The 18788-nt window shown below is 43.9% G+C and overlaps 1 long non-coding RNA gene across 1 annotated transcript; it reads right to left on the minus strand.

The window, feature by feature from the left end:
• Positions 1 to 158: 158 nt before the first annotated feature.
• Positions 159 to 15760, minus strand: LOC109272698 (uncharacterized). Its single transcript, XR_008424894.1, has 2 exons — positions 14323 to 15760; positions 159 to 2462 (listed from the first exon to the last, which is right to left on the minus strand). It is a non-coding gene; the product is annotated as an uncharacterized LOC109272698 (long non-coding RNA).
• Between the last annotated feature and the right edge of the window lie 3028 nt (positions 15761 to 18788).

Here is an 18788-nt window from a genome sequence, read left to right on the forward strand (position 1 = left end):
ATTACTGGTCTGTAGCTGCAACCAGCTTACGCAGAAGATCAGTGAAAACATGGAAATTGAGGATACCAAGTCTTAGCTGATTACTTGTGAAAAGAATGAGGCCACACATGGTTTCCACAGCACACGGAGAACAACGTAGCATAATAAACAGTTGTGACTTGCACAGCACAGTGCATATGAGTTTTAATCACTAGATGAACAGATGAAAAATGGATAGTCCCAACCAACCTTAAAGAAAATTTGGAACTCTAACACACTGTTGATAAAAATACAAGTGGGTGCAATCACTCTGGGAACACTTTGGTATCACCAAAGCAATTTAGATCATAGACATGATGAAATAGTACGAATATACCATGTACACCAAGGTCACATGCAAGAATTGTCACAGAAGCACCATTTTTAATAGAAAATTCAAAAACAGTGGAAATAACACAATTGCCGATCAACGGGAAAATGAATAAATTAATTGTGGTCTATGGATGCAATGGAGTACTATTCAACAGTGAAAATGAGTGAAGTACAATTGCATAAGTATGGATAAATAACAAAATAATTTGGGCAAGAAAGGCAAGTTAAAGAAGATCACAGACCTTGACCTTGGGTGAATCACTTATGCTTGACCTTGGGTGAATCACTTAGTCTCCCTGACCTCAGCTCATCTTCCGAGGACAGAAAGCGGATTCAAGGAGAGCTCAGACTCCTTCTTGGTGTCTGAACACTGGCTCATGTGCACAGAAGTTAGATTACACCAATCGCAACACCCTCATGGTGTCCAGAAGAGAAGCTTCTGATGGTCTTTGCCAGATTGCTTCCCAATGACGCACTAGATGGTTGTGGCACTTTACAGAGCCTTGGAAGTAGTCCAAGTCTTCACTGGAACGGAAAGTTCAGCTACTCTGCTCTGCCACCCACCTGCTGATGGCTTTTCCCCTGCCAGGGCTGGTTTAGACACACCGCCAGAGTAGGCAAGGGGTGATGTTGGCACTATGGTTCTGCGGTTCTAGCCGTAACCTACTTCCATGATGGTCAGCCTCACAGCAGCTAGGAGGGGGCTACTGTTTATCATTCCCATTTATGATGTGAAGTCTGAGCCTCAGAAAGGTGACATTACTTACCTAGGGCCATCTAGTCTTCCTGCCCCCTAAGCCAGGCCCCAAACACCCAAACCATTCCGTCTTTTTTCCTCTCTTGTGCTGGCCCTCTTTGTTGGGCTGGAGTGGGGTGGGTGTCTTGTAGGAACAGTGGCCCTGGTAGCTTTCTGACACTGCAGGCCAAAGTAGCTGTTGGTCAGACCTGTGCCTAGTTAACTTGCGAATGTTAGTTAAGGGCCCAGATGGAAGAAGGTTTGGGGGGAAAGCTAAGGGAGGAAGCCTGGCACACAGAAAGCAAGTGGGAGAAAACAGCAAAAGAGGCCAGAAAAGGAAGAGAGAGAAAAGGAAGTGTGGCAGATGCTGACAGTCTGTTCCCCTCCTTTGCGGGGAGCAGGGTCAGAAAGGAAGAAGAGAACACATCTGTGACTTGAGCAAATGGGCAAAGGCTCTTTTCAGCCCAAGGCTCGCTTTCGGTGAGACCAGTCTGCTCCCTATTTTACCTATTCGGTAAACTCAGAATTCTGTATGTCAAATGGGCCAGGAATGCAACATCTGTATTACTAGGAGAATAGCTTGGATGATAATAGCCTTCACTCTTGTATCAGTCCAAGTCCCCGGTTGGAAGGAACATTAGAGTAGCCTATTGTCAGGATGGACAACTCTTGGTCAATGTGCCATCACCTCTTCCCTTGCCTCCAGCCCTCAGAGCCAATCTGACGACAAGATTCTTTGTAGCATGTGTACTGTCACCCTGCTCTCATGCCAGCCTGGGCCCTTGCTGGATAACCACTCAGCCTCCTACTGCTTCTTTGTAGCCAGATCCACCCTCATTCTCATTCCCAGCCCACGTTCCCAGCTGATGATTCTTCTTAAGGACTACAGAGGCTTTCGCCTTCTTCTAGAACCAAGTACGAATGTCATTCATGCCCCTCTGCAACTGAGTCTCTGCCTAGGAACCATCTTATTCCTCACAACTTCTGGACAGGTGAGCATCCCTTTGGGGGTTTTCAAACTCTTTTCTCCACATCAGTCACACAGTCCAACCACGAGCCAGGAGCAGGGTGGGAGGCAGATATGTGGAGTCGGAGGCAACTAGGAGGCCAGATTGTTCCCATCAGTCAGGGCCATGATGAAGCCAGAGAATAGGCAAGGGTAGAGGGTGTGGAGTGCTCTCTCCAAGGAATGGGAGTGTCAGAGATGCGGAGAGCCAAGGTAAGGCTCACTGCCTCTAGGGGTCGAGGTCCTGGAGGCCAGAAGTCCTTGGTAGCAGATGCTCTGATTGATTACAATTTTCTGTTATCTTCTGTTGAGTGAAGCTTTACTAGTTCCTAGTCTTCCTACCCAGGCAGTCCACCTGGATTTAAAGGGCTGCAAAACAAAAGCAGACTTGAGCAAATGGGGAGACATTCCATGTTTGTGGGTATGACTCAATATCATGCAGGTTTCCATTATCTCCAACTTAATATATAAATTCAATATGATGCCAGAAGATAAAACTAGATTCAAACCTCAAACCATTTACCAAAAACATAGAGCTAAGTGTAAGAAGGAAGAAAATATAGTTAAATTTGACAACCTTCTCTATCACTTAAAATCCAGAGGTAATAAAAGAAAAAGTTGATAAATTTGGCCTGAGAAACATAAAGAAACTTTTTCACAGCATAAAAACCATCATAAGCAGCATCAAAAGACAAAGGACAAATTGGGAATAAAGTGTTGGATAATGTATCATAGATAACAAATACAGAGATGTCTAAAGATAATATTAGTACTATGTACAGAGCAAATAGAGATATGTATCTCTAATAGGTAAAAAGCTCCTAAAATTGAGATGAAAAAAATAAAATCCAACACAAAAAGTGGCCAAAACCCATGACCATGAAAGGTAAGAGGTCTTTGAATGGATGAAAAGATGCTCAACCACACTCCTATTAAAAGAAAGACTATCACCACGATAGTGAATATCTCACATATCAGATTGGCCAAAATCCAAAAGTCTGATGCTAGGGAGCTCTGAGGACACAGACACCCTTTGCTTACAACACAGTACAGTCCTCATGGAGCGCCACTGGCCATCCCTAACAAAATTGCATGAATTTACCTTCTGGCTCAGCCACCTCACTTTTAGGACCTTACCCTGCAGATACACACACATGCACACACATGCACATGCAACGTCTCCACACAGTTATTTATTATAAGTTTTTGCTTGTTTGTTTTTTGTTTTTTTGCAGCAGAAGATTGGGAAACCTAAATGGCTATCAATGGGGTCTGTCTGGTTAAAGAAATTTTGGCCCATCTTTATAGAGGAGTTCAGTGTAACCATACAAAAAGGTGTGAATTCCAGGATTTGGTAATAGAGTAGACAGCTATTTTTTTTTTAAACAAGAAGGTAGAGGAAGTTTATACACACACACTTACTCTGAAAAAATAAACAAACATGGGAAGGATAAAACCAGCAGCTAATGAAAATAGTTACCAACAGGAGGCAAAAGGGAGATGAAAACAGAGCAGAAGTGATAAGGTTGGATATAGATTCTCTGGATCTTTTTATGGAGTTTTGACCTTTTTTTTTTTTTTAATGTTTGTTTATTTTTGAGAGACAGAGACAGAGTGTGAGCAGGGGAGGGGCAGAGGGAGAGGGAGACACAGAATCCAAAGCAGGCTCCAGGCTCTGAGCTGTCAGCTCGGAGCCCAAAGTGGGGCTCAAACTCACGAACTGTGAGATCATGACCTGAGCTGAAGTTGGATGCTTAACCGACTGAACCATCCAGGCGCCCCTGGAGTTTTGACGTTTAAACTAGATTTGACATATCTTAAAAACAAAATTAAGGCAAAAATTTTTAAAAAAGGCAAACCTTACATATGGAAATAAACAGAAACAAATGAATGAAAGGTAACATCACAGAGAAAAGGATTATCTTGACTTTTGAACGCAGTCCTCTGTATACGCTCAATAAAATATATTCTAAGAATGGAAATAACTGCAAAGAATTCTCAAGTTCCACTTACTACTTTTACTTTTAGTAATAAAACATGCATTGTTAATTTTTAAATACTATCAAGCTCTGAAAAGGCATGGAGGGACCTCAGATTACTAAGCGAAAGAAACCGATCTGAAAAGGCTACACGCTGTATGGTTGCAACTATGTAACATTCTGGAAAAGGCAAATTGGTGGAGAGAGTAAAAAGATCAGTGGTTACCACTTCTATAGTCGCTTCCATATTGTTTCTCCGATCCCAGTTTCAAGTCTTATCTATCTCCAAATAGATCCCTGGCCTCCCCGTGGCTCACCAACATTTCCTTTACTGCTATCCCTGGAACAGTTTCTCTGGATGACGGTATCCAACTGCAGGATAGGGCCCAGATTACCCAGACTGCAAGGTGCCTTGAAATTGGATTACATTTCAACCATAATTTGTCCGGTCTGGAATAGGCCTTACACAGCGAGTTACCAGATTTAGCAAGTAAAAATATAGAATTCCCAGATAAATTTTAGATAACCAACAGATACTTTCTTAGTAAAAGCATGTCCCAAATATTGCATCATGTCCTATATTTTACCTAGCAACGCTAAGATGTGGAAATCAAGGACCAGAGGGTGAAATGACTTGCAAAAGTCCATTTTAGAGAAAGACCCCAAACCAGAAAAAAAGCAATAGCAGAAAGAACTAAGATCTCCTTACTCCCAACCAATGAACGGCGTGTTCTGTTTTGCAAAGTCAACAATGTCTGTGGTCAAGACATATTGAATCAGAGCAAGGAATCAGATTGCTTACGAAAAAATGTATAGTGCCTTTCTATTTATTTATTCTATTTATTTAACCTAAAAATTTTGTCCCCAGAGCAAAATGGCTTAAAACTCCAACTGCAGGTTACCTGAATGGAAGAATTCCAATTCCCTTTTTAGAAACTAGAAACATCCAAGCATGCGTGTGCCAGCCTGAAGTCAGAATGAAAAAGTGCAGTTAGATCACTATCATCCTCCCAGAGAGTGACTTCTTGTCTCATGTGATTTCAACATTTTGCTCTTTTGTAAGTCAGAGGGCCCTCGTGTAAAATGTAACAAATATTTATAGAAAGCAACGTTCTATAAAGAAATCTTCCTAAATGTTCTGTAACAGCACTAAAGAGATCTTTCAAATCAATAAGTAAATGGCTGATCCCCCAATAGAAAAGTGAGCAGAGAGCACAAAAAGTCAACTCACAAAAGGAAGGGTGCAAGCGGCTGATGAGGAAGCTGGCGATCTCACTAAAGCAAAGAAACGAATTAAAGCAAGTGCAAGTACCATTTTCTTTTAACCTATCAGATTGGTTCAGCTTTTAAAAAGTGATTGGCTTCAGGTTTGTCAAAGGCATTGTTAAATGGGTACTCTTGCGGCTGACAGGGCTCCAGATTGAAAGAAACCTCCCAGAAGACAACTTGGTCATGTGCATCAGGATTCTTAAAATGTTGACATGCTCAAAAGAATAAAATAAAATTTTAGAAAATTTTCCCAAGTGGAGAGTTATTTATAATAGTGCAGGATTAGGAATTGTATACTCATCTAACAATAATGTAGTAACATTATACATTATGATATGTCCATAAAATAGGATGTTCTGTAGCCACTAAAAGCACTATTTTCAAGTAAGTTACAATGATACAAGAAAATCTTCATAATGCATTGGCAAAAAAAGAAATGAATAAATAAAATTGTGACCTGAAACTGTCCATACAGCATGATTCAGGTTTTATAATTACACGCATACAAACAGAACAGACTGGCATATGATTATCTCTGGCGATCATTGCATCCGCTTCAAAAATGTCCCTAAATTCTACAATGGATCTTTGTTCCACTTAGAACTAGGATAAAGATGGAAAAGATGTTTGTTAAGCAGGTAAAATATTGCTACCTTGTATTAGCTTCCTAGAGTTTCTGTAACAAATTATCACCCATTTGGTGGCTTAAAACAACAGAAACTTATTCTCTCGCGTTCTGGAGCCCCCAGTTCAAAATCAAGGTGTGAGCAGGGCTGTGCTTCCTCCGAAGTCTCTGGGGGTGTATCCTTCTTTGCTTCTTCCAGCTCTTCGTGGCTCCACGAGGTTCTTTGGAACCTTGGTTTCTGGCTGCATAACTCAAATCTCTGCCTCTGTCTTCATGTGGCCTTCTTACTTCTCGCCAGGTCTCTCCTCTGGGTGTCCCTGATAAGAACACTTGTCATTGGGTTGGGGGCCCATCCAGTTAACCCAAGATGATCTCATGTCAAGATCTTAAATTTAATTTCAACTGCAAAGACCTTTTTGGGAAAAGGTTCACAGGTTCCAAGGGGTAGGGCATAGACATACATATCTTTTGGAGGGCTACCATTCAACCCACTATATACTGTAAGTCAGTCTTACTTGAATTATAAATGTGAAGTATGCAAATACGAAAAAAAATTTGTGTCTCATGTAGGACTATTTCAATTACAAGTAACAGAAAACCCAACTCAGGCTGGATTAAGTAAGAAAGGAAATTGTTGATTTACCCAACTGTCTTGGGCTAAGCAAGCTACAGATTTCAAGGCCCAAACACTATGGTTAGGGCTGATTGTCACACTCTCCGACCCTCTTGCCTAATTCTTTCTTCCAAGGTGACCAGGTAGCTCTGGCTCAGTGGGTTGCTGGATCTAGCTCATACCAGCTCTTGGAAGACAACTAAGCTTTCAGAAATGTTGTGAACCTGTTGTTAATATAGCCATTATTTGAAAAACAAATATATAAGCCTATAATTAAATAAGTTATATATAAAACCAACGTAATAGGTATTCAAAACTCATCTCATCTCTTCCTGGTTATGTTAATACATTTTGGTAATATCTACATTCTTGAGTTTACTCACATCTAAGGTATTTATCTTTTATTTTATTTTATTTTATTTTATTTTATTTTATTTTATTTTATTTTATTTTATTTTTTGCCACTATATATCCATTCCCAGCTCCATCTTCAGCCACACTGTGTTGGAGCTTGAAATCAGTCATGGTGGAAGTATTTACACCGCAGGAGTTGGCAAACACTATAAATCAGGACTGGTTGAGCTTTTGTTTGGAAGGTAATTATTAAACATTCACCAACACACCGTCACTCTAGCTGCCCCAACCTCAGGTTCAAGAACAACAGGGTGGTGACAGCATCCTCAGAAGTGTGAGATCCATCCTGATTGTGTATTTTGGTCACATCCTTGAAGCCAACACCAAGGCCAAGGGGAAAGTGATACCCTGTCCTCTATCTTGGAGTTAGTTCAAAGACCGACCCCTGATCTCCACGTGAAAGTCAGGGGCTGTCATTGGAAGGGAGAATGGCTACCAGAGAAACCTCACAATATAGCCACCATAGCTTGTAAAGCAGCAGCTTACTCTTAGTATCTAGGTCCCCTAACCCTCCTCAAGGTCTCCTTCTTCCATTCATCTTGGACAAGAGGACAAGAGGTTCTGGACTAGTGAAACTCCTGGTAAGTGGGGAGAGATGGGTAGGTTCTGACCTGAGACCTCTTCCCCACAGTCTTCAATCTTCCCCTTTGGTGACACGATGTCCCGATTATCTTTCCCTAGTCTGATTTTTTACTGTTCACAGCTTGCCCCAACATATACAAATGAAACACATTCTTGTGTAGGTTCCTGAGATTTTCTTAAATGAATTCAAATTATTTTTTCTTTGAAGTGTTCCTAATCAAGTGGGGGAAACATACAAACAATTACAAACAAGGTGAAGTGTGCTTTCAGAGAGAGAGAGAGAGAGACAGAGAGAGACAGAGAGAAGCTGTACTAGTGGAGAGTTAGGAAACCAGGGGCAGCTCCCAAGAGAAGAGGACCTGTGAGCTGGAGCTTTCCATACAAACAAGAAGCTTGTGTGGTGAGGGACTTTCTCTCCCAAGGGAACAGCATGAGCTATGGCACCGCAAGGTCACCCAGTTTCATTTGCCCTCCTTTTCCAAAACTCCAGATCCCTGAAGAAAATTTCCCCTCCTCTCTTGCTTTCCTTTCCATTCTGAGCCCAAAATAGAACTCAAACATGTGAGTCACACGAAATCACTCTGTGGTACACCTTTGCATGGAGGATGAAGAACACCCAGGCTTTAAAGTGAGTATACAAAGAGTCTGGGCCATCAGAATGCCCCACAGCCACCTCGGAAACCTCCAGCTGCCCCTGCCACCTCCTTAGAGGAAATCCATTCCTCTTCAAGTGTAAGCACTCAAAGGAAACAAGTTTCTTTAGCTTTTCTCTCGGGCTCAATTTTTGTATTGCCACAAAATCGTTTTCTGTTTTCATTGCCACGGTAGACATTTCTGCAACAGTCTTTTGAGCCTGGGGACCAAAGCCCCATTTATAGCTTTGCCTCTTTGGGAAAAGTTCCAAAGCTTTCAAGTTCCAAACAACCAACTTACAAATAAATGATTGAACTCAATGAGCTTCCTGTGATGTTTTGCACACTTCAGTGCTAAAGGCTGGTGTGTGTGTGTGTGTGTCTCAACATTTCTAAATATGGGTGCCAGGTGTTACATTTTCAGACCAACCAAGTGTGACATTTTTTTCTCTCTTAAAGCAACAGAATCATTTCATGGGTGAACCCATACCCGTTTAAGAGAAAACTTGGTGGAAGAAACTGCTAGGGCCAAATAATAATAATAATAATATAGTAATGCTGAGAACCGAGGGAGAAATGTATGTATTTGCAGAGTGTAAGAAAAGAGGCTAACTTATTTTTTCACTTTATTATCACAGGTTCAGGCAAAACGGTAGGGCCCCTCTAAGCACATAGATAAGTGTCAAAGCCACTGGACAGCTGTTTTTCTTTGGGTTCAGAGATCACCAAGATGAGGTTGCTCATCGGCTGCAAAGCAAATACAGACACGCCAAAATTTCTAAACCACACAGTGAAGAGAGCGCACAAGTCTGTGTCCCTGAGAAGCCAATATCATCAGATAATGCACACATCAGAAGGGGTGACCATGCAAATTGCTTTTTTTGCATCGAAAGAAGACTCTTGGGCTCAATACTTGATTCACTTCATTCTCCCACCCTTGCTTCCGCTCTCTTGGCTACACCTTTGACCTTCTCTGTTCAGCCTCTATTTCTCTCTCACTTCCTCTAAATAGAGGGGATGACGCGGTGAGAATTAATGCTCCTGAACCAAAGAAATTAATTCAACTATAGCTCTTTTTCCCTTTCATAACTATTTATTTACTGCTGTTTATTTGAGATTCATACCTTTGTCTATATATTGGCATGAGGAAGTATTTTTCCCTACAAATATCGACATGTAATCTTCTACATACCTGAGTGGCAGGCATTAAAAAAAAAAAACAAACAATAAAATACTGATAACTACCAAACTAAACATTAAAAAAAAAAAAACTTCTTTGCCCTTTTGAACAAGGTCCAATATCTCATAGTGAGCAGGACTGGCTATACATTTTGTGGGATCCAGTGCAAACTGAAAACGTGAGGCTCCTTGTTAAAAAGTTATTAAGAATTTCAAGACACTGGGGGATGCCTGGGTGGCTCCGTCGGTTAAGCATCCAACTTTGGCTCAAGTCATGATCTCATAGTTCCTGAGTTCGAGTCCCACATTGGGTTCTGTGGTGACAGCTCAGAGCCTGGAGCCTGCTTTGGATTCTGTGTCTCCTTCTCTCTGCCCCTCCCCTGCTCGCTCTCTCTCTCTCTCTCTCTCTCAAAAATAAATAAACATGAAAAAAGAAAAAAGAAAAAAAAAAGAATGTTAAGACACTGGTGGGGGAACATTGAACCAAGGACAGGACTCCTCTGAGGGTGGGGCCCTTGGTGACTGCACCAGCCATGTGTGTGCCCACAGAGCCTGCCCTGCTGGAGGGTTTTTGTTAACGAGAGCACACACACACACAGACACATTCTATAGGCTGGTATAGGATTAACCAGAAATTCAAGGTGAAAATTTAATAATGTGACCTCACAAGAAAGTGCAAACCTCCTGTGGTGGTCTCCAATACACTTCCTGAGAATTCACTTATTTACAACGACTGACACAGAGAAAATATTGTAATTCCTTATGGCACCTGGGCCAACTGATGAAGGGAGTGTGTTGGGGGACTGTTTTCAAATGTTTAGAACTTAACAAAATACGCTTAAGATGTGCTAAACATGGAAGGAATTTTGAAGTTGCCTTTCCCCTGGGGCTGAAAGCGTCTGTGACAGGTATGTGGAAGAGGTGGGGATTGTGATCGCCTTAGCCACCAGGAACTGATCATCAGAGCGGGTCAAGCCAGGTTTACGGCTGAGAGAACTCTGTAGAACAGGTTTCTTGGGTTCGAACAAATCAAATCACAGTCACGTTGCTCTTCACAAAGTGCCCCGCACCTGCAGCCCAAATGGTAGTTTCATTCTCTCCTGGTCCTTCTGCCGCTGGTCTCACGGACAATCCCCCTGAAACCCCCGCCAAGTCCCCACCAGTGTCCCCACCCCTTGTCCTCCAGGGCAATCTCTCTTCCCCTTGTGACAATGAAGTCATTGTCCCATGTCCTTTCTTGCAAACTTGGCACGAGAGCAGTGGCATCTTCCTCTGCCCAGACTTCTGCTGGCTTCAAAGTGGGGACAGGGAACAGGGAAGGTTGGTTGCTGGGCCTCCAGGTGCACCTGTCTCCAGCAGGATTGCGTGCAGAGGAAGCAGATTGCATTCCGTGGGGCCGCTCAAGTCACCGTCATGAGATTTACGCTTTTTCCTCAGTTGCCTATTCCAGCCCCCAGTCTGGTCTCATGTGAGCATAGGGGCTGCATTTTTATGAGTGTCGCCGCTTCAGAGATGAGGAAGCTGGGGACGTTAAGAAGACAAGGGACTCTAACCCAGCATTCCACTGCCTAACATTCAGCCTTCATTCTGTACCACCCACAAAACTTTGCTGCAAATTAAAAAAAACAGCAAATTTTAACATTTCCTAGGAAATAATTATATTTACAAGATGAGCTCGTAAATTAGCTTGTTCACTCTCCCTCTGGTTTTCCCTCCTTCCACCAAATCCGTCCCCTCCCCCCACTTGCTGATTCACCTCCTCCCTCAAAACCCAATGGGTGATCTAACTTCCCAGTCTTCTCTTCCTTCCTCCACTCCGATGCTGTCAGAAAACAGACAAATAAGCAAAAAATCAGCAAACCCAGAACACTCATCAGCAAGGAGAAAGAAGCTAACCATCTCCAAAGAAGTTGGAAGGATTTCCAGAAAGTTAATAAATTTAAAAATCTAGAATTGTATTGCCTAAGTTAACCGGCAATGCTGTACCGACTTGTAAAACTTCAAAAATGTGCCCAGAGACCTTTGTAGTTTATAAAGCTCTTTCACATATATTTATGCACTTGAACTTCACAATACGGTATGACATAGATGCTATTATTAGGTCCATTTTACAGAGGACAAAACTGAGGCACAGAGCAGTTAAGTGACTGGCCCACAATTACTCACCAGAAGAAGTAAAGTCAGGTTTTCTGACCTGGGAGCCCATGTTTTTTCCACTCTCCCACACAGTTGGTTGTTGAACTACATTTTCAGAACAATGCACCTGCATTTCGTTTTCCAAATGACGAGAGGCACAACTCAGAAAGAGCTACAAACCTAGTCCAAAGTTTTGCAGCTTGGACATCCTCCTGCTGACAAATTTAGAAGTCTCTGACCTTCTTTCAAAACTTAAGTAGGTTTGAAATCAGTGGAGAAAATATGGATTATTTAATAAAAGAATCTAGGACAACTAGGAAGTTACTTGTGTGGGGAAAGAAACTTGGATCCAGTACTTCACTTTGTACACAAAAATAAATTCCAAGCAGATTAAAGATGTAACCATGAAAATAAAATCATTAAAGAAAACTAAAGGAGGACACAGATTTTGTTTTCATCTCAGAGTCTCAGAATGGGAAGGTGCTTTCCAAGTCTGGCACAAAGCATGGAAGTCATGAAAGAGACAATCAATCTATTGGCTACATTAAAAAAAAAAATCGTATGTTTAAAAAACACCACCATCACCACCATTCACCAAATCAAAGGTCAGAGGACAAATTGGGGCAAGAACTTGCAACCTATATGCAGAAAAAGGGCTAATTTTGTACTAGGGAACCAAATCCCAGAAACCACTAAGAAAGACACAACACGCCCAGTGGGAAAATAGGCAAAAGATAGAAATGGATGGTTTGCAGAAATAGAGCCCTTCGGGAGATGGAAAGACGCACAAACTCACTCATATCAAGGGAAATGCAAATGAAAACTTCACTGAGATGCCTTTGCCACATGTCAGATTGGCAAAGATCCCAAAGTCTGATAACGTACTGGGTGTTAAGAGGGTGAGGACACTGGTTCGTTCCCACCTTTCTGTTGTATAATCCAAGTGTGAATTAGCATATCCTCAAAGGGGAGCAATTTGCAGTTGGGCAATGTTTATACAAATTTAAATGCACATATGGAGGATTTCAGCCAATTACTTGTCACCAGGGGTGGATAGTGAACCTAGACTCGGCTCCAAGCCCTATGCTGTTGCACGGCCCAAAAGTTGGAGGAGGCCAAGGCTGGAGCAGCCCCTGTCTACACACTAAGTAGACACTCAGTTAGTACCCATGAGTGCAAGTAACACCTAACTTTCATGGTAAAGAAGAAATTTTATAACATGCCTGTTTTATGTATGAGGAGACTGTGGCTCAGAGAAGTTAAGTTTCTTGCCCAAGGTCACACAGCTGCTAAGTGGCAAAGCCAGGCTCAAAGCCAGAACCTGCCTCTTTCCCTACAGAACTTCAGCCTCCGGCAGCCTCCTCTACCCCATTTGTGCTGCCGTCTAGAATCTCTAAGCTCTGGAAAAGGAGGGACCCGTGTCACACAATGCTGATCCTTAAAAATCTATTGATCCGATGAATGAAATGTGTAATCCTGTGCTGGCCTTTGCAGATAAAGAAGATGCTGCCCTTTCTGAGCACAGAGGAAAAAAATTACCAAGCAGGAAATGAAGGGGTGAATTTCAGGAAAATACAAATATTCAGTCCATACCAACGGGCAAAAAAGAAAAGCAAAGCCAAAAACACTGTTTGCTTGGTACACGCAAACATTTCTACATAAATATTTGTTCTTGGGGTGCCTGGATGGCTCAGTAGGCTAGCATCTGACTTCGGCTCAGGTCATGGTCTCACAGCTCATGAGTTCGAGCCCTGTGTGGGGTTCTGTGCTAACAACTCAGAGCCTGGAGCCTGCTTGGGATTCTGTGTCTCCTTCTCTCTCTGCCCCTCACCTGCTCATGTTCTGTCTCTCTCTCTCTCTCAAAATAAATAAACATTAAAAAAAATAGATACATAACAATTTGTTCTCCACTGAGAACTCTGGTTCACATTCCTAGCTACACAGTACAGCTACCTGAGTTTTTAAAATATCAGGGACCAGTCTCCATCCCAAATGGAGGCTGCATCTCAGAGGGCAGTGGTGGGGATGAGCATTCAAGTTCCCACTCCCCCCTCCCCTGCACCACCATTGCCCTCCTGTGCTGGCAAGGTTGAATACCCACAGGAGGAATATTAAACATTTTTTCCATAAAGTAATTTATTCACAACCAAATGCTCCAGACTTTCTTCAACAGGAACTTTAATTTTTACCAAGATTAAAAAAAATTTTTTTTATGTTTTTATTTCATTTTTGAGAGAGAGAGAGGCAGAGTGCAAGTAGGGGAGAGGTAGACACAGCATCTGAAACAGGCTCCAGGCTCCGAGCTGTCGGCGCAGAACCTGATGCGGGGCTTGAACTCACGGACTGTGAGATCATGACCTGAGCTGTCAGGATAAGTCAGACACTTAACCGACTGAGCCACCCCGGTGCCCCCAAGATTTTTTTTTAAGATAGAAAATACTGACACCAAATGGTGACAACTAGAACTTCCAAGTATGGGGCATCCATCATTGGAAATGAAGCTCCCCCGTCTGGCCAGCTCATGGAACTACAGTGGTTCCCAGGCAAATTGGCTTGTTAAACTGCACCACTGAGGGGTTTTATTTTGCAGCATTTCACATACGTGTGTGTCAGGATTCGCCCCCAAGAAGCTGGTATTCCTTTTCCGAAGCCAGAATCCCACACCGCGCTAGGGGCTGCCCACAGCTGGCCTGTACTTCTAGTTTCTCGTGTACACGGCCTTGCCTTACCTTGCCCTGCAGTGTGGACGTGTATACACACACAGGCATAAGTTCATGTATCAGGATGCAACATCACTTACCTCATGTGTACAGAGAAAATGTGAGCTTTGTTATCTTGTCTGTAGAAGAGCTGATTTTCTTTCTTCTTGTTGGAAGGTGGGAAAAGAACTAAAGTTTAGTCCCGGGTAGCCATTTCAGCCCAATCGAAATCGTCCCATTACATAACCCACTTTTGGCTCACGTAACTCCAGGAAATGTACTACTTCCAAGGTGGCTCCTGGGTATATGAGAGAAGCATGCGGTCCCGTGCCCTTGCGGCATTGGGGAGCACTGTCTCACATGGTGGTGACAAAGCGGAGCTATGACTCAAAAGGTGACAGTGCCTTCTCCCGAAGCCCTGCGTGATGCCACCTGCTAAGCGCTGAGTGAAACGAGTCCGAGTTGTCCAGAATGTTGAGAAAAACATTAAACAAATTAAAAGTAGTGATTTCATTTAACAAATGCAAATATCAAAAGGAGTAAGAAAGGAATCTACGTCTCCGTATCTTTTGAGCTTTATCTGAAGGAAGACAAACGAGAGTAGCGATGGCAGCTATCCACAATGACCGCCCACAATGAAATCCTAAGCCAGGAGTTGCATCAGCCTCTGTTTGCCTGGGATGGAGACTGGTCCCTGACATTTCAAAAACTCAGGTAGTTGTACTGTGTAGCCAGGGATGCGAACCGACGTTCTCAGTAGAGAACAAATATTCACATAGCAGTGTCTGCAGGTAACAAGTCAACAGTGCTTTTTCGGTTTGCTTTTGCTTTTTACCCATTGTTGTGTCTCCCCAAAATTCACACGCTGAAGTCCTAACCCCCAGTGTGGTGGTGTTTGGAGGTGACGCATTTGGGAGGCCATTAGGACATGAAATGGAACCCTCACGAACGGGATCAGGGACCCTCTGAGAAGAGACGTTAGAGACACCATCTCTCTGCCACATGAAGACACGGTGACAAGGCAGCCATCTCTGCAAACCAAGAAGCGGGTTTTCACCAGGAACCATATTGGCCAGCACCTTGATCTTGGACTCTCTAGTCTCCGAACTGTGAGAAATTAATTTCTGTTTTTTGAGCTGCCCCGTCTGTGGTATTTTTATTATAAGCAGCCCAAACTGACTAAAACACCCACTGTGCCCCTGGAGACTCTAACATCTAAAATGTAGGGCATTTTCCTCTCAGAGCTGTTGGGCTCTTCTTGGATTTTTCTGGAATTCTCCCTCTTCTCTCCCCATGTTTTCCTCCTAAGCTGTCTGAAGCAGACTCCAGCTGTAATTCTTTATGCTGGATCCTCTTCTGCCTTTTCTAATAGAGCTCAGACAGGTTTAGTTCCTTTGAGACTAAGTAACCCACTACCTTAGAAAACTTTGAAAGGAACCACCGCAATAGCATAAGGTTTGTACAAGTTAAAACATCTTGGTGAAATATAATCACATCATTTGGCACACGAGGAGAAACTAAACCATTGTGTCTCTAATTTTAAACATTGAATATGAAATTTTTCTTATTTTTAGAAAGTAAACAAATGCTCACAAACCCTTATGAAAACAGATTACTATGTCTTTTAAGCGAGTGCCTGCTCCCCTCCCCTCCGCTTAAATTATTCTCTTTGAGAAACACACATTCAACAGAAATTTCTCATTGTTACATCCAACTCAGAGCTGGGTTTCATACCATATTCACCGATGTAGGATTGTTTCTACTGAGCCTGAGCGGTTGAACCCCTTTTTCCTCCCAGGTGCTGATAAAAGACTTTCACTTCCTGGCAGGGAATAGAAGGGTTTTGGCTGCATCCCCAGCAAAACCAGCTTTAGAGAAATGGTTTGGCACGAACACTTGTGGGCCTGAGCTGTTCTCTTCTGTGTCATCCTCAGGATTCTCACTGGCCTCTCTGGATGGAAGCAGAAAGCTTCTTAAGCCTGTAACTGAGGACAGTCGCCTGTGTGCAAGGATGAGTTCTACAGCCCCGAGGGTATACAAAGGGGTCGAGGATGGTCTCCCGTATCATCACGAAGGTTATGACCTAGGTAGGTAGTTAGGCAGTTAGAAGACAATCGGAATCCTTAAGTGTCCAAGGTGTGTTCTTAGGACGAGTTCCCGGGAAGCTGATCCTGAAATGTGTGCAGGAAGCCGATCGGGGATGCCGTGGGATCCACATCTGTTGGAGGGGAAGGAAATGCACACCTCGAGAGGATAGTTGTTCCCCAGTGCAGACACGACACAGGCCTCAGCCCATCCCACAGGATGCTCTGGAGCTGGGACGGGGGGCTTCAGAGTTGTCACCCCTTGAGGCAAGATGGTCTGGCCTTCGTAACCCCCCTCCCATGTGGCTGTCTCCAGGGAGGGTCCTGCCCGCAGGCCAGGTGGCTCCCTTTGGCAGGGAGCCATCAGCTCACAGCACTCCCTGCAGCAGAGGAAACGCGTGCCTCTGAAATAAGGGGGGGCTTGTAGGCAGCACAGTCTGCAGCCACGACAGGGGACATCTGCGACTGTGGTAACGTTGGTAGCAGGAGGGGGCAACAGTTCATTCCTAAGGGACAAGGAGCATCAGGGAATATGAAGCATATTGCTGTCCTCAGCCTCTGCTGTTCCTTTCCCTCTAACATGAGACCATCTCAAACCCCTAGAGTCACCAATACTATGATAGCGTAGAATTGCCCCCATAACGTCTGGTAAAGGCACCTGGGTGGCTCGGTTGGTTGAATATCTGACTACAGCTCAGGCCATGATCTCATGGCTTGTGAGGTCGTGCCCACATCGGGCTCTGCTATCAGCACAGAGCCCGCCTTGGATCCTCTGCCTCCCTCTCTCTGCCCCTCCCACACTAGCTCGTTCTCTCTCTCCCCAAAAAAATAAATAAGTAAATAAACATAAAAAGAAGAATAACTGAACAACTCAACTGACTCTCCTCAAACCATAAAGGACAAACACATTGCAAATTTGGTTTAATTCTGTATTTTTACAGTTTTGGTTGTGATCCTATTCTCCAATTCAATGTCTAAATAATTGCGAGATTCTTTTCAATGTTGTTTCTTCATGATTTACCTCTTTGCCTTGGCCCCTTTATCCCCAGTCTCTATCCCCATGGCCAGTAGCTTCTCTCAGGCCTTTGCCCAAATGTCACCTCCTCGGTGAGGACTTCTGATCATCTCTGTTAAAATGGCCACCCCCACCCCACCCCATCCGCTCACTTTCTTTCCATAGCACTTACCATCACCTGGCCTATTCTAGTTCATTATTAATTATATGTATTGTCTGTTTCCCTTTAACAGAGTATACATTTCATGAGAGCAGGGATAGTGTGTTTTATTCCCTCTGTTTTCTTAAACGTTTATTTGTTTTTGAGAGAGAGCATGGAAGCGGGCAAGGGGCAGAGAGAGAGGAGGACAAAGGATTGGAAACAGGTTCTGCGCTGACAGCAGCGAGCCCGAGCCTGACGACGTGGGGTGGGGCTCGAAATCACCAGCCGAGAGATCATGACCCTAGTCAAAGTCAGACACTCAACCGACTGAGCCACCCAGGCGCCCCGCACTCTGTTTTCTTATTGAGTACAAGAGTGCCTGGAACATCCTATAGCCACATGATAAATATTGGCAAATGAATGAATGGCTCCAGTTTAAACTTTTGTCAGCTTTTCCCCTGACTGATCACAATGGTCTCCCAGCGGGAGTCATGGCTTTGGATCTGCACATGTGCGAGGCGCCCCCTCCCTGACCACTCTACGCCCCCCACCAGGCTGACTTGACCCTGCCACTGTCCCGCTCAGAAGTTCTCCAGTGCCAACCCAGTGCCAGCTCAGGTGCTCGGCACTCTCAGAGACCCGGCCCCTCCCTCCCTCCCTCCTGGCCCTGGAGCAGCGGGCTCCCTCCTCTGTGAGCATCATTCCTGCCTCTCCCCTCCCCTCTCTCCTTGGAATTCTGCCAGCAGGAGATCAAAAGAGGTGTTGAGGACTTCGTAAAGCCTGACACCCTTACAGATGACCGTGACTGCTATTCCATCGGCGTACTGTGATCATATCATAAACTTCTCAGTTTTAAATTCTAGGTGTCCTGAAGGTAGGAGCTAAAGAATCAAGCTAAATTTTCCCCTTTACTAGAAATGAAGCTCATCTAGTGACTCAGATCACACGGCATGGTGGAGCCGGCTAGTGCCCGCTGACAAAAACCAAAGGCTAAATGTTCTGGAACTTTGCCAGCCAGTGTCTAACATTCACGTGCTCCCCGCCGCCTGTCTGACCCCTGGGCTTCTTTGTGGTGTATCATCTAAAGGGGACGGAGAGGTTACTAGTTATCTCAGAAACCCCATCAAGTGACAAGGAGAGAACTAAAGGGGTCTGGGGAGAGAAATGAAGGAGTGGTTTGGGGAGGGTGGGCGAGTAGTTTCTGTTTTAGGCATTTTGATTAAGACCTGTAAGAGGAACCTGAATGGGCCTGGCACCCCAGAGAGAGGAATGGGCTGGAGAGAAAGATCTGGAAATCACCCGGGCACTGGCAGTACTGGAGGACTT

This window comes from Panthera pardus, unplaced genomic scaffold (assembly GCF_024362965.1).
Source record: "Panthera pardus isolate Hobbes unplaced genomic scaffold, ASM2436296v1 HiC_scaffold_22, whole genome shotgun sequence".
In the NCBI taxonomy this organism is placed as follows: domain Eukaryota; kingdom Metazoa; phylum Chordata; class Mammalia; order Carnivora; family Felidae; genus Panthera; species Panthera pardus.